Raw genomic sequence first — 13,424 nt, forward strand, 5'->3', positions numbered from 1 at the left:
CAGACTCTGCTTAACGTACAGTGATGAGCTTTTCCTGGCCCCCCACCCTACTTCCTCAAACATAAGGCTTGTTCGAACGTACTGGGGGTTCATAGAATCTAAGAGCTAGAAGCCTTCAGAAGCCTTCTACTCCAACCTATAGCTAAGCAAGAATTCTCTGAGCCTCTCTGACCAGTGATCATCCAGGCTTCATTTAAAGATACCTAGTGCAGTGGATAAAGCACCAGCCCTGGAGTCAGGAAGACCTGAGTTAAAATCTGGCCTCAGACACATAATACTTCCTAGTTGTGTGACTCTGGGCAAGTCACTTAACCCTAATTGCCACACCAAAATAAGTAAATAAATAAAATAAAATAAAGATACCTAGTGGTGGGGCATTCACTTACTCATAAGGAGTCTGTTCCACTTGAGAAAATCTCTAATTTTTAGGAGAACTTTCCTCACATATAGCTGAAATCTGCTTCCCTATCACTGTGCTGTCTTTAGGTTTCCCCTCCATACCCAGGCAGAACTTAATTCTTCTTCCATCTGCCAGCTCTGCAGATATTTGTAGATGTGTTCTCCTAAATCTTCTCTTCTCCAGGCTAAACATTCCCAGATCCTTCAACCAACCCTAACAAGTCTTGTTCTTCACTATCCTGGCCTCCCTTCTTTGAGCTCTCCCGCTTGTCTATGTTCTTCCTAAAATGTGCTCAGAACTTCCGAATACAATATTTAGACTGAGAAAGCTCAGGAGGGGATGGGTATATGATCCCTGTCTTCAAGTATTTGGAGCACTGCCATTGAAGAAGAAAGGACTGGGTTTGTTCTGGTTAGTCCCAGAAGGCAGAATTGGGAGCAGCGGGAGGCCAATGGAGGATTTTGACTCAATATAGCAGAGACACCCCAAAGAGGAATGGACTGCCCCAATTTGGAAGGTAGCAAACTCTCCATCACTAGAGATTTTCAGATTATGTCTGGATGATTGCTTGTTGGGGACATTGTAGAAGGATTCTCACTCAGCCAAATTTTGGACTAGATAAAGCCCCTTCCAGCTCTGAGATTCTGTGAGTCTATTAAATCTTCCTTCACTGAGTGAAGTCTCAGCTTCTCCGGGCCAGTGACATGCCAGGGCTGCTCTCCTGGCCTTCACCCTTGGTGTGGGAGCAGTATGACTCCTGATACCAAGGGTTAAGGGAAAAGCTTCTTACCCAAGTGTGCCAAGGTGGTGCTAATTAGCTTGGCCCCAATGAGCACTGAGTAGGGACTGCCTGCAGTTACCTCCAAGAGACTGTGGAGGATCTGATTCAGTTGGTACTGTAATTTGCATAATGACAAGGTGGTGGCATTCTATCCTCCATTAATTTGCTATATTTATGATACCATAATGAACTCTGCCTCTTCTGGGGTCCTCTAAAGGCTTGATAGAAGGCACAAGAAGCCAATCTGCATGGATTTCAAATAGGACATAGAACATCAGGGCAAGAAAAGTACCTTAGAACTAAGAATGTTAGGAATTGGAGGGACCTCAGCACAGCACAGAAGGTCAAGAAGCTACTCAGCAGCATGATAAAAAAATCCTGAAGACTACGGCCAGATGAGAAATGAAGAGATGACTGCTCTGGGGGCCTTCCATAAATGGAGGTTCTGGGAGGAAATCATTGCTTTGCCCTCCAATCAGAGGACTCCCAGACTGTAGGGAACTCATGAGGGATGAATACTAAAATGTATTTGATTGAAGTTCCTGGGGGTATGATGGAGAAATACAAAGGAGTATAGCCAGGTATATTCCTTTGAACATTCATAGCATATTGTACCCTTCAGTTATTTGTGAATAACCAGGGAAGCTGGAAGCTCTTTGAAGGAAGGAATTAGGTTCTCCTTAACATCACCCCTGAGGGCCTTGCATACTGTCCTTGGTCAATAGATGCTTGCTGAATTGAAAGGTTCCTGAGGGTCAGGACAATAAAGGAGGCAAGAGCTCAGAAGTTCAGAGGGACAACTAAATCACCATTTACTGAATTGAGAACTTTGGTGTTCTAGGCCAAACGGAACTCTGTGAAATAATTTCCATAATGGTTATATTTTCCCCCTCTAAAATATTAAACATGACAGATATGTAAAATATTTATGATATTTTGGTGTGAAATTAGATTTCATTTCTTGCCTCCTCCACCAAAATCTAACTCTGATCTCTTATCATGGCATGGAGGTATGTCCCTGAGCTCTCCAGAGCTATACCAATGGTGAATAGGCTCAGGGAGGCCCTCCATGATGGAAAGGCTTGGAGTGCTGTTGCAAAATAAAAGGAACAGAACCAGGGGAACAATGTGATCAGTACTCATCAGTCAGTAAGCATTGAGTAAGTGCCTACTGTGTGCTAGGCACTGTTCTAAGTGCTAAAAAAAAAAAGAAAGATAAAGGGGCAACTAGGTGGTGCAGTGGAAAGATAACCAGCCTTGGAGTCAGGAGGACTTGAATTCAAATCTGGCTTTACACACATGACACTTACTAGCTGTGTGACCCTGGACAAGTCACTTAACCCTGATTGCCTAACCCCCCCCCCAAAAAAGAAAAAAAAGATAAAAGACAATTCTTGTTCTCTAGGAGCTCACAGTCTAATGGGGGAGACAATATAAAAACACCTATATACAAACAAGATATATGCAGGATAAATACAACAACGACAAAAATAACATAAAGGAAAGCAACTTGGAGAGTCTCAAGAGTGCCAGTTAACATAATGACCCATTACAGAAGACTGATGGTGTACGTGCTTTCCACCTCTTGCCAGAGAGGTACAGAATGAAGCAACCATCTTCAGACACTGCCAATGAGTGAATTTGTTTTGCTTAACTATACTTTTTGTTCCAAGGTGGAGTTTTTATTTTTCAGGGGAGATAAGAGTTACGAGAGATTTTTAGGGAAGGATAGTAGTGATTAAAAAAAAAAAAGAAAGAAGAGGGTGTTAATGAAATATCTAAAAAAAAAAAACCCATCAGAAATAAAAAGTTCAGAAGGAAGTGAAAAGGAGGGTAGTTTTGGTGCTACTGTATCAAATTTAATATGCACTTTGAAGGGAGTCAGCATATCATAATGGATAGAGAGTCAGCCTTAAAGCCAGAAAGATCTGAGCTCAAGTCTTGCCCAGATCCATATTAGTTGTGTGAGCCTGATCTAATCACTTAATCCTTCAGTGCTTTTGGCAATGCTTTAAGACTAAATGATTTGGGGAGGGGTGGGGGGAGCAGTGGATAGAGCACCAGCCCTGAAGCCAGAAGGACCTGAGTTTAAATTTGGTCTCAGATGCTTACTAGTTGTGTGACCCTTGACAAGTCACTGAAACCCAATTGCCTCCCCACACTTTAAAAAAAAAATAGGTGTTTCAGAGAAGATTTCAAGGTAGAGAATGTTCTTCCCTGGAAAATCCCTACATCAGTGAAATCACAAATCTAGTCTTTATCCTTAAAAAAAAAAGTATACAATAAAAGCTAACATTCTTTCTGTTCTTTGTATGTTGAAATGTTCATGTTTGTCCAGTTCATAATAAAAAAAATCTTTTGAGGTTTTTTTTACATTAACATTTTTACTGATGCCTCTTGTATCAAATCACATTTATTTCTGAATCATTCTTCCCCCCTCCCCTACTGAGTGAGTCACCCCTTGTGACAAGGATTTAAGAAGAATGAGAAAAGAAGCAGTTGAGTAAAATTAACCCATACATTACCTACTGTGTCCAACAACCCATGCAGTAAGTGGGTGGCACAGTGAATGGAAGATGGGACTTGGAGCCAAACTTGAATTTGAATCCTGCCTCAGACACTTCCCATCACTTAATTTCTCCTTGCCTCAGTTTCCTCATCTGCAAAAAGGGGATCATAATAGCACCTTCCTTGCAGAGTTGTTGTGAGGATCAAATGAGACATAATGTTTGTAAAGTGCTTTAGTTACATAAACGCTAGCTATTATTATTATTATTGTTGTTGTTATTGTTGTTGTTTTTACATAGCTCTTCTCTGCAATAAAGAGAGGAAGGTGCATTTTTTTTCAACTGTTCTCTGGGGTTAAGTCAGCAATCAATTTTTCCTTTGTTCTTTCCATTTCCATTGTTGTGAATATGCATGTGTGTGTGTGATATGTGTGTGGTATTTGTCTCTACATATGTATCTTATATGTGTATGCATATGTGTGACATGTGTTTATATGTATATGTGTGATATATATCTATATATGGCTATTGTGGAGTTTCTATACACATGTCACATATGTGTGAATATGTATATATTGCATGATAGTTGTATATGTGTGTATTATATATGTGTAAATGTATATATTGTGATGCATGTCTATATATGTGTGATGTGTGCATATGGTGACATAGGTGTCTACACACATCATACATGAACACCCCTGTGTAACATGGGTATATACATATGTGTATACCTATGTCTATATTGTGATACATGTGTGTATTTATATATGTGTGTGTGTGTAGTTTTCCTGGTTCTACCCATTTCACTCTGCATAAATTCACATAAGTCTTCCCATACTTCCTTGAATTCTTAATATTATTCATTCCTAAAAATAATTATTTTAAAAAGGAAGACCTGGCAATGGACTGTATGTCTGTCATTGGAGGCCCAGCCATGCTAAGGTCAGAGAGGTTCATCTCCAGCTTGGCCCTAAGGGGAATGCATTTTTCAGCCATGGTAATTTACAAAGAATATCAGCTAAGTGGTAGAGAGGGATCACCCATGCCAGTGAAGATACAGAGCTTGGCAGCATTTACCTCCAGATCGCCAAGTCCTCAGGTCAACATTGATGGCCTTTCTTTCCAAAGCCCAAGTGTCTTGGGGCCAAGTTAGTTTGGAAAATGGTGTTCTAAGCAAGTCTCCCAACCCCAATTCAACTAATGATTTGATTCAGTTTGGTACCATTCAAATCTATTCCACAGACATTTATTGACCACCAACTGTGTGCTAGGCTCTGTGTTGGATACTAGGAATTTGTTGTGTCCAACACTTCATGACCCCTGTAGACCATAGCACACCAATGCTGTCCATGGGGTTTTCTTAGCAAAGGTACTGGAGTGGTTTGTGATTTTCTTCTCTGGTGGATTAAGGCAAACAGAAGTTAGGTGACTAGCCCAGGGTAACATAGCTGGTAAGTGTCTAAAGTCATATCTGAACTCAGGTTTTCCTGACTAGGCCCAGTGCTTTATCCTCTGAACCACCTATCTAGGAACATGAAGATGACAAAATGTCATAATTTCTGTGTTCTAGAAGGCAGGGTACAGCATATACACTAATAACTATGGTGAAGGCTTGAATGTGATTAAAGCAAAAGTGAGATCCAGCCGGGGGGCTGTAGGGAAATGTGCTTGGGAATGGGGTAAAATCAGGGAAAGCTCATTGGAGGAGATGCCACCTGAACTAAACCCAAGGAAGACAAGGTTTTTCAACAGACAGAGATGAGGATAAAGTTCATTCCAGGCAGGAGGTTGACCTGTGTTAAAGCCTTGGGGTTAAAGAAGGCACTATAGGAACCAGAAACTGCATGTTAGTGGATGTTAAAAAATATTTCCAGGCTTGTTCTCTCTCTTCCAAGCTATGGACCCACATTTTCAATGGCTCTTTGTACATTTCCACTCTGACATCCAACTCAATGACTCTCACCCTAAACCTGCTCCCTCTTACATGCATCCTAACAACTATTCCACACTTTTTGGGCATCATTGTGTGGTGGAAAGAGCCCTACTCTTGGAGTATATAGATATATACAAGGATATAGAAAGACTATAGTAAATTCAGTTCTAAACTCAACATGAGTTGTTTGTTCAACAAATCCTTTTTTTTTTTCAACAATAATTTTTATGGAGGTCAACCTCCTTAAAGAATCCTAGAATTCCAGATTGGGAAGAGTCCTTAAGACCCTCTATGCCAATTTGTATCTGATTATTACATCATACCTCTGAACATCTCTGAAAAGTGCTTATCCAGTCTCTGCTTGACAAGTTCTAGTAAGGAGCCACCTAGCGACTCAGAGGAAGGTACCCCCATTCTACTTTGAAACACTTCCAATTGTTACAGAACTTTTTTCTTACATGGATTTTATGTTCCCCTCCTTGTAACTTTCCTTTGTTGCAGCTACTTTTTTTCTCAAGTTAAATATAATAAGTTTAATCGATTTTCCCCACAACAGTGTTTCAGGTACTTGAAGACAGCTAGTTCTTACATCTTTTTGCCAGGCCAAATGTTCCTTCCATTGCTCTTCATATACTATTACCTGATTTTGGGTCTTATCACAATCCTGGTCATCATCTTCTTACCAGGAGAGAGCGAGGTGGGACTACCACATCCCTTAGTCTGGGTATCACTTCCTATAATGAAGCCCAAAATTAAATTAGCATTTAGGGGTTGTCATGTCACACTATAATTGACTCATTGAACTTGCAACTCACTGAATCCCAAGATTTTCCCCCCACAGGAACTGCTGTGCAGCCATGCTTCTTCATTGTCTCCTTATGAAATTGATATTTTTGAACTGAGGTAGACATATTTAAATTGCTATACATTTTTAGTTTATTAGATTCTGTCTGCCTCTATTTCTTAATCTGTAAAATGGGGAAAATAATAGCACCCATCCCCTACGGTTCTTGTGAGAATAAAATGTGTAAAGTGCTTTTAAAATCTTAAGGCACCATATAAGTGCAAGTTGTTACCATCATCAGACATTATTTATCATGATCTTTACTTGAGAACTTAATTATTTGAATCCAAATGTAGAATTTTACATTTATCCCTATTAAATATCATCTTTTAAGATTCATTTCATTGTTCTAATCCTCAAGCTATTTTGGAATCATGACTCCATTATGAAAATAATAGCTGCCTTTTATACAGGACTGTGTAAAGTTTGCAAAACATTATACACACACACATACGACTGTAACCAAAGTCTATGAGGTAGGTAGGTACTCTAGATATTCTTATTTCCCACTTTATAGCTTAAAGAAACTCAGAGAGGTCCAGCCACTTGTCTGTGGTCACATAGCTAGTAAGTGTCAGACATGAGATTGGAATCCAAATCTTCTTTGTTCCCAGTTCCAGCACTCAATTTGCTTTATGTCATCTGCATATTTGATAAACATGTCATCTCCGCCCTCATTTAAGTCACTGAAAAAAGTGTTCAATAACACAGTACCAAGCACAGATCCCTTGCATTCTATTACTCCATTGGAGACCTCCTTAGAAGTAGATATCTAATTCATTAAAGACTTTTATTTGGACCTAGTCATTCAACAAGTTCTGAATTGATTTAGCCCACAACTCTCCATCCTGTTCAAAGGAATGTTGTCAAAGGCTTTGCTGAAATCATGCCAACAGAATTTTTAAAAAATGAGACAAATGAGGTGAGTCTGGTATGACCTGTTCTTCATGAAGATATGTGGAATCTTAGTGATTACCATTTCCCTTTTGAAATGCTCACAAACCATCCCTTTAATAATAGGTTCTAGAACAGAGTCAAATTTATAAGAATACAAGCCATTCCCCAATTGATAAATGTTCAAAGGATATGAACAGGCAGTTTTCAGATAAACAAATCAAACTTATCTATAAACATATGAAATCACTTTTGATTAGAGAAATGAAAACGAAAACAACTCTAAAGTACCACCTCTCACATATCAGATTGACTAATATGATGAAAAAGAAAAAAATGATAGATATTGGAAAGGATGTGGGAAAATTGGAGCACTAATGCACTGTTTGTTAAGTTGCGAATTGATCCAACCATTCTGGAGAGCAATTTGGAACTATTCCCAAAGGGCAATCAACTGTGCATACTGTATCAAAAAGAAGTCACAAAAAATGGAAAAGAACCTCCACATGCAAAAATATTTATAGCAGCCCTTTTTGTGGTGGCAAAATATTGGAAATTGAGGGGATGACCATCAACTGGGGAATGGCTGAACAAGCTGTGGCATATGAATGGAATGGAATACTCTTGTGCAATAAGAAATGATAAATCGGCAGATTTCAGGAAAACCTGGAAAGAGTTGTACGAACTGATGCAAAGTGAAATAAGCAGAACCAGGAAAACACTATACATAGTATCAGCAACATTGTGTGGTGACCAACTATGAATGACTCAGCTCTTCTCAATAACACAATGATCCAAGACAAGTACAAAGGACTCACAAAGCTTTTATTTGTGTAGGTTACATCTATCAATATGTACCATTTTACAAATTGATATCTTATTATTATTATGAAAACAATTTTGGCCTGGAAGACCTCCTGAAAGGGTCTTGGGGATTCCTGGACCATGCTTTGGGAATCACTGCTCTAATGTACTTTCAAAGTTATTAACAAAGCTTAGCAATCCTACCTGCCTGTTTTATCAGTATTCTGGTATGTAGAATACTCTGGAAGTTCTCACCATTTCTTTGTTTTCAAAGAATAAATTGATATTTATGTCAAGTCGGGAACTTGTGAGGTATTCTGATTTTAATAGAAAGGGATCTAGCAGGTATCTAGATAGAGCACTGGGTTTGGAGTAAGGAAGACCTGAGACAAAACCTAGCCTTAGTCACTTAATAACTGTGTGACCCTAGGCAAATTACTTAACCTCTGTTTGTCTCAATTTCCTCAACTGTAAAGTAAGGATAATAATTGCTCTTATGTCATAGGGTTATTTTGAGGATCAAATGAGATAGTATTTGTAAAAGTGCTTAGCACTGTGTCTGGTACATAGTAGGTACTTAATAAGTACTTATTCCTTTCACCTCTAGAGAAATTCACCTATCACTATTCTGCCATGCATTTGTGCCAGATATGCCATTTATTTTCCCAAACTCCAAACATGTAACTCCTACCCAAGTCATCTGTAGCACATTCCTATGACAATATCATTTCTCTTTTGATCTCTGTTGATCCTCATTCAAATGACATCATTTGAATTTCTTTACATGGGGCTATCTTAACATATGATGTAATTTTGTCTTTCTTTTCCACTTTTAAAATCTCTACCTTTTGACTTGGCAGCTCTGTGGCACTGTGGATAGAGTGCCGCGTCTGGAGTCAGGATGACGTGAGTTCAAATCTAGCCTCTGACACTTACTAGCTGTGTGATCCTAGGCAAGTCACTTAACCCTGTTTGCCTCACCTTCCTCATCTGTAAAATGAGCTGGAAATGGCAAACCACTCCAACATCTTTGCCAAGAAAACCCCAAATGGGGTCAGGAAGGGTTGGCTGTGACTCAACAACAGCCACCTTTTGGTCATGCCCTTCCACAACTGTAGTTCCATCAAGAAACAACTACCAAGTCTCAGTGATACCTATCAGCACAAATTTGATTCCTTGAATTAGAAGCTCTCATTTACTCTGTCCTTTACCTGTTCTTTGTCCATTCGTACATTGATATTAGAGGTCATGGGTTGTCTTCCTTACTCTCTTTTTGCATACTGTATGTCTTAAGTCACTGATCTTCCCTTTCATTATTCTTCCTATGTCCTGTCATTCTACAGCATCTTCCATTTTTGATTTAAAGTCTCTTGATCACATTAGAAAGACTCCTGTCTATATTCATATAATATACTTTTATTGGTTCTCATTAAGTGTTCTCCACCCCACTCAAGAACTTGGTCCAGAAATCCAAACCCCATTCTTGGATACTATTCTTCTTAGCCAGCTATTTACTTATTAAATTCACTTTTCTAGACATGCTACCTTCAATTGGCAGTAGAGATGAAAGCACTACCTTTATAACTTCTAGGTTTTTTTTTTGGTTGTGACTTTATAAATCACAGCAAAGCTTTCAAGTTTCCTCTGGTGGCATTGTCAGAAACCTGGAATTCTGAAAGACTTCAAAGGAATGCAACTATGCCTGAGAGGCTAGGAAGGGGTAGAAAGGGAGCCTGGTGCCTGTAAGAGTTCTGGCTCATCAGGTGGATTTCAGAAAAATCTGGAAAGACTTACACAAACTGATGCTGAGTGAAGTGAGCAGAACCAGGAGAACATTGTATACAGTAAGAGCAACATTGTGTGATGATCAATTATGACTGACTTAGCTCTTCTCAGCAATACAATGATCCAAGACAATTCCAAAAGACTCACGATGGAAAATGCTCTCCATCTCCAGAGAAAGAACTGATAGATCTGAATGCAGATCAAAGCATACTATTTTTGCTTTTTTGTAGTTTTTTCTTTTGTTCTGTTACCTCTTTCACAACATGACTAATATGGAAATATGTTTTACGTGATTTCACATATATAACTTCTATCAAATTACTGTCTTAAGGAGAAGGGAGGGGAAATTAGGAAGGGAGAAAAATTTAGAACTCAAAATCTTATAAAAATGAATGTTAAAAATTGTTTTTACATGTAATTGGAAAAAATAAAATACTATTTAATAATAAAAAGAGTTCTGGCTCATCCATTTATTTTATGTACGAATTTAAGCAAGTATCTGAACCTCAGTTTAATCAGGGGTGGAGTTGGATGAGATCTCCCAGGTCCCTTCAGGTTCTAAGTCCCATGATTCCATGCTTTGTCATGTTGTCAGAGGATGAGGAATTAACTTATTTTTCTACTTGGCTCCAGGGATCAGAATTTGCTCCAATATGGGTAGATCCTTCAAGATTCGTGCTTCAGATGTGAGTCCAACTAGATGACCTCTCCAAAGTTTGAGATTCTTTAACCCTGTATTCCTTTCAGTTACAGAGGAATGGATATCACCTCATATGAAGAAAGTAATATCTAAGAATCAGAACTATTTCATAATGGTATAGACTACCTTAGGAGGCAAATAAGTTCTCCATCCCAGGAGGTATTCAAGCAGAGGTTGAATAACCACTTGTTGAAGACATTGTAGAATATATTCTTCTATAAGGTGGATAGTTGGGTTAGATCTGGAGATGGCATAAAGTGGGGCACAGACCAATGACCTTGGAGTCAATAGACTTTGTTTTTTATTAGTTGTATGACCTTGGGCCAGTTATAGGTTCATAGACTTAAAGCTGGAAAGTGTCTCAGAGTCATCAAGCCTAGTTCTCTCATTTCACAGAAGGGGAAACTGAGATCCAGAGAAGTGGAGTGAGGCAATAAGGGGCAGAGCTTGGATTAGAACTCAGGTCCTGTGACTCTATGTTCAGGGTTCTTTCTCTTATGCTTTACTGCCTCCCCATTCCTGGAATGCTTTTCCTCCTCATCTCCATCTCTGGCTTTCCTGAAGTCCTTCAAGCCCCAGCTAAAATCCCACCTTCTACAGGAAATCTTCCCCAGTAACTCTTAATACTAATGTTTTCCCTCTGTTGATTATTTCTAATTTATCCCGTATATAGCTTGTTTGTACACAGTTATACAAGGCTATCCATTCTGCCACTCTGTTTTCATGTTGTCTGCCCCATAGATTGTGAGCTCCTCAAGGATGGGGACTATCTTTTGCCTTTCTTTGTATCCCCAGTACTTAGCACAGTGCGTGGTACATAGTTGGCACTTAATAAATGCTCATTGTACCATATTGCCTCTCTTCAATGCTAGGAGCCTTGCTTGACTAATCTGTAATATTGGCATGATCACATCGGCCCAGAATTTGTAAATTGTAAAGCACTCTAAATGTTAGATGATCATAATAATTATTTTTGGCCGGGACCTATGATTTCATTGATTCAGGGAACTCCATTCAGAAAGTCGCTAGATTTACCTTCTTCTGGTCTTGTGATACCTCTCCTATCCTCTCTGCTAATGCAGATGGGCACCTGCTCTATGGTTTTTAGTCTTGGAGAATTGTCCAAGGACACTAAGGCATTGAATGCCTTGCCAAAGGTCACACAGTCAGTTTTGGTCAGACATGGGAAGGACTTGAGCTCAGGTCTTCCTGCCTCCAAAAGCTACCCACTCTACTATTTGATAATGACAATAATGTCTTCTTTGGCTCCAGAGGGTAGAATTAGGAGCAATGAGGGGAGAGGGAATAGAGTTACAGGGATGCAGATTTCAATTGAGTATAAGGAAAAAACTGTGTGACCCTGGGCAAGTCATTTAACACACCTTTGAGACCATAAAGGGCAGAGAGGGCGCTGCCTTGCATTGGCACAGGGAATCCATTTATTTGGGAGCTTCCTATACACAGTTCCTTATACCAATGAAACCCCAGATCCCTAATCCTTTTCCCTATAAGGAAAAAAAACAACAACACTGGGCTTAGAGTCAGAGGACCTAGATCAAGTCTGGGTTCTGCAACTTACTAGTTATGAACCCTTGTTGGAGTTTTGCTGGGTCTCAGATTCACCATCTATAAAATGGGGAGATAATACGTGTACTCTCTAACTCACAGGGCTCTTGTGAGGGAAGTGTTTGTATTCCTGTAGACAAGGGGACTATTATGATGAGGATCTGGACTCAGGCAAAAGTAGAAAAATCCCTCTTGGCCAGTGCTGCAGAAAGCTGAGTAATGTAGCTCTGATCACCTATTTCAGACTAAAATGTGAATGGATGATAATGGAACAGTTCGATGTACTAACTCTCTTGAGTCTGGTGGGTTTTCTGTGTGTTTGTTTGGTTTTTTAGCAGCTCAGTGAGTGATCCTAGGCTGGAGAGATGCTTGTGAGCACATCTCATCTATGTGGGTAGTTGGGAGGGCAGAAGGATGAATTAGAATAAAGTGGCCATACAGTAGACTATGGTGAATTCCATGTTTATAGCCAAAGCAAGCTGAGACAGGGCCTTTTGAGCAATGCTACTTTGTGTTAGGGCTCACCAGCTCAGGAAAGGTTGGAGGTGTGGCAATGGGCAGGACAGGAACAGAAAGACTAGCTCGGTAGAGGCAGACTCCAGGGCCAAAGCTGCCTCCCAAAGGCAAAACTGAGACCAATCTAAGGGCATGAAGTTGTGAGTCTGTGTCTCCCAATAAGGAGTCACAGAAAGAGAATGAGAAAAAAAGGGGAGGCTGGCTTTGGGGTGGCCTGATGGTGGTAGGGAAGCAAATAAATGGTACTGGGGGGGGGCAGTTACTTACAAAAAATGGCCAGAGTTAGAGCTGGAAATGCCTAATCTCCCCTCCTCAATTTACAAATATGGAATCTTCAGTCTAGAGAGGGAAAGGTATATGCCTTAGTTCACAGAACAGATTTTTTGGGACTAGAATATAGGTCTCCTAACAACCCACTTCAGGAGGGTGTGTGTGTGTGTGTGTGTGTAAAATGCTAGGCAATAATGCCTAATACAGATCAGCAGTGATGGATCGTCAGTATGGAGCAGGCTCCAGAGTAAGTCAGAGTAAGAGGCAGAGAACCAGGAGTACCCCCAGAGAGCTCAGCCTGGAAAGAACTTACCTTATTTAACTACCATCTAATTCTAACACAATCTCGTTATTTTACAGAAGAGGAAACAGGTTTGGATTGTTTAGGACATCTAGTGAATCAGTAACAGAACTGGAATTT

Source organism: Vombatus ursinus, unplaced genomic scaffold (assembly GCF_900497805.2).
Source record: "Vombatus ursinus unplaced genomic scaffold, bare-nosed wombat genome assembly UNPS02014818.1, whole genome shotgun sequence".
Taxonomy (NCBI): Eukaryota; Metazoa; Chordata; class Mammalia; order Diprotodontia; family Vombatidae; genus Vombatus; species Vombatus ursinus.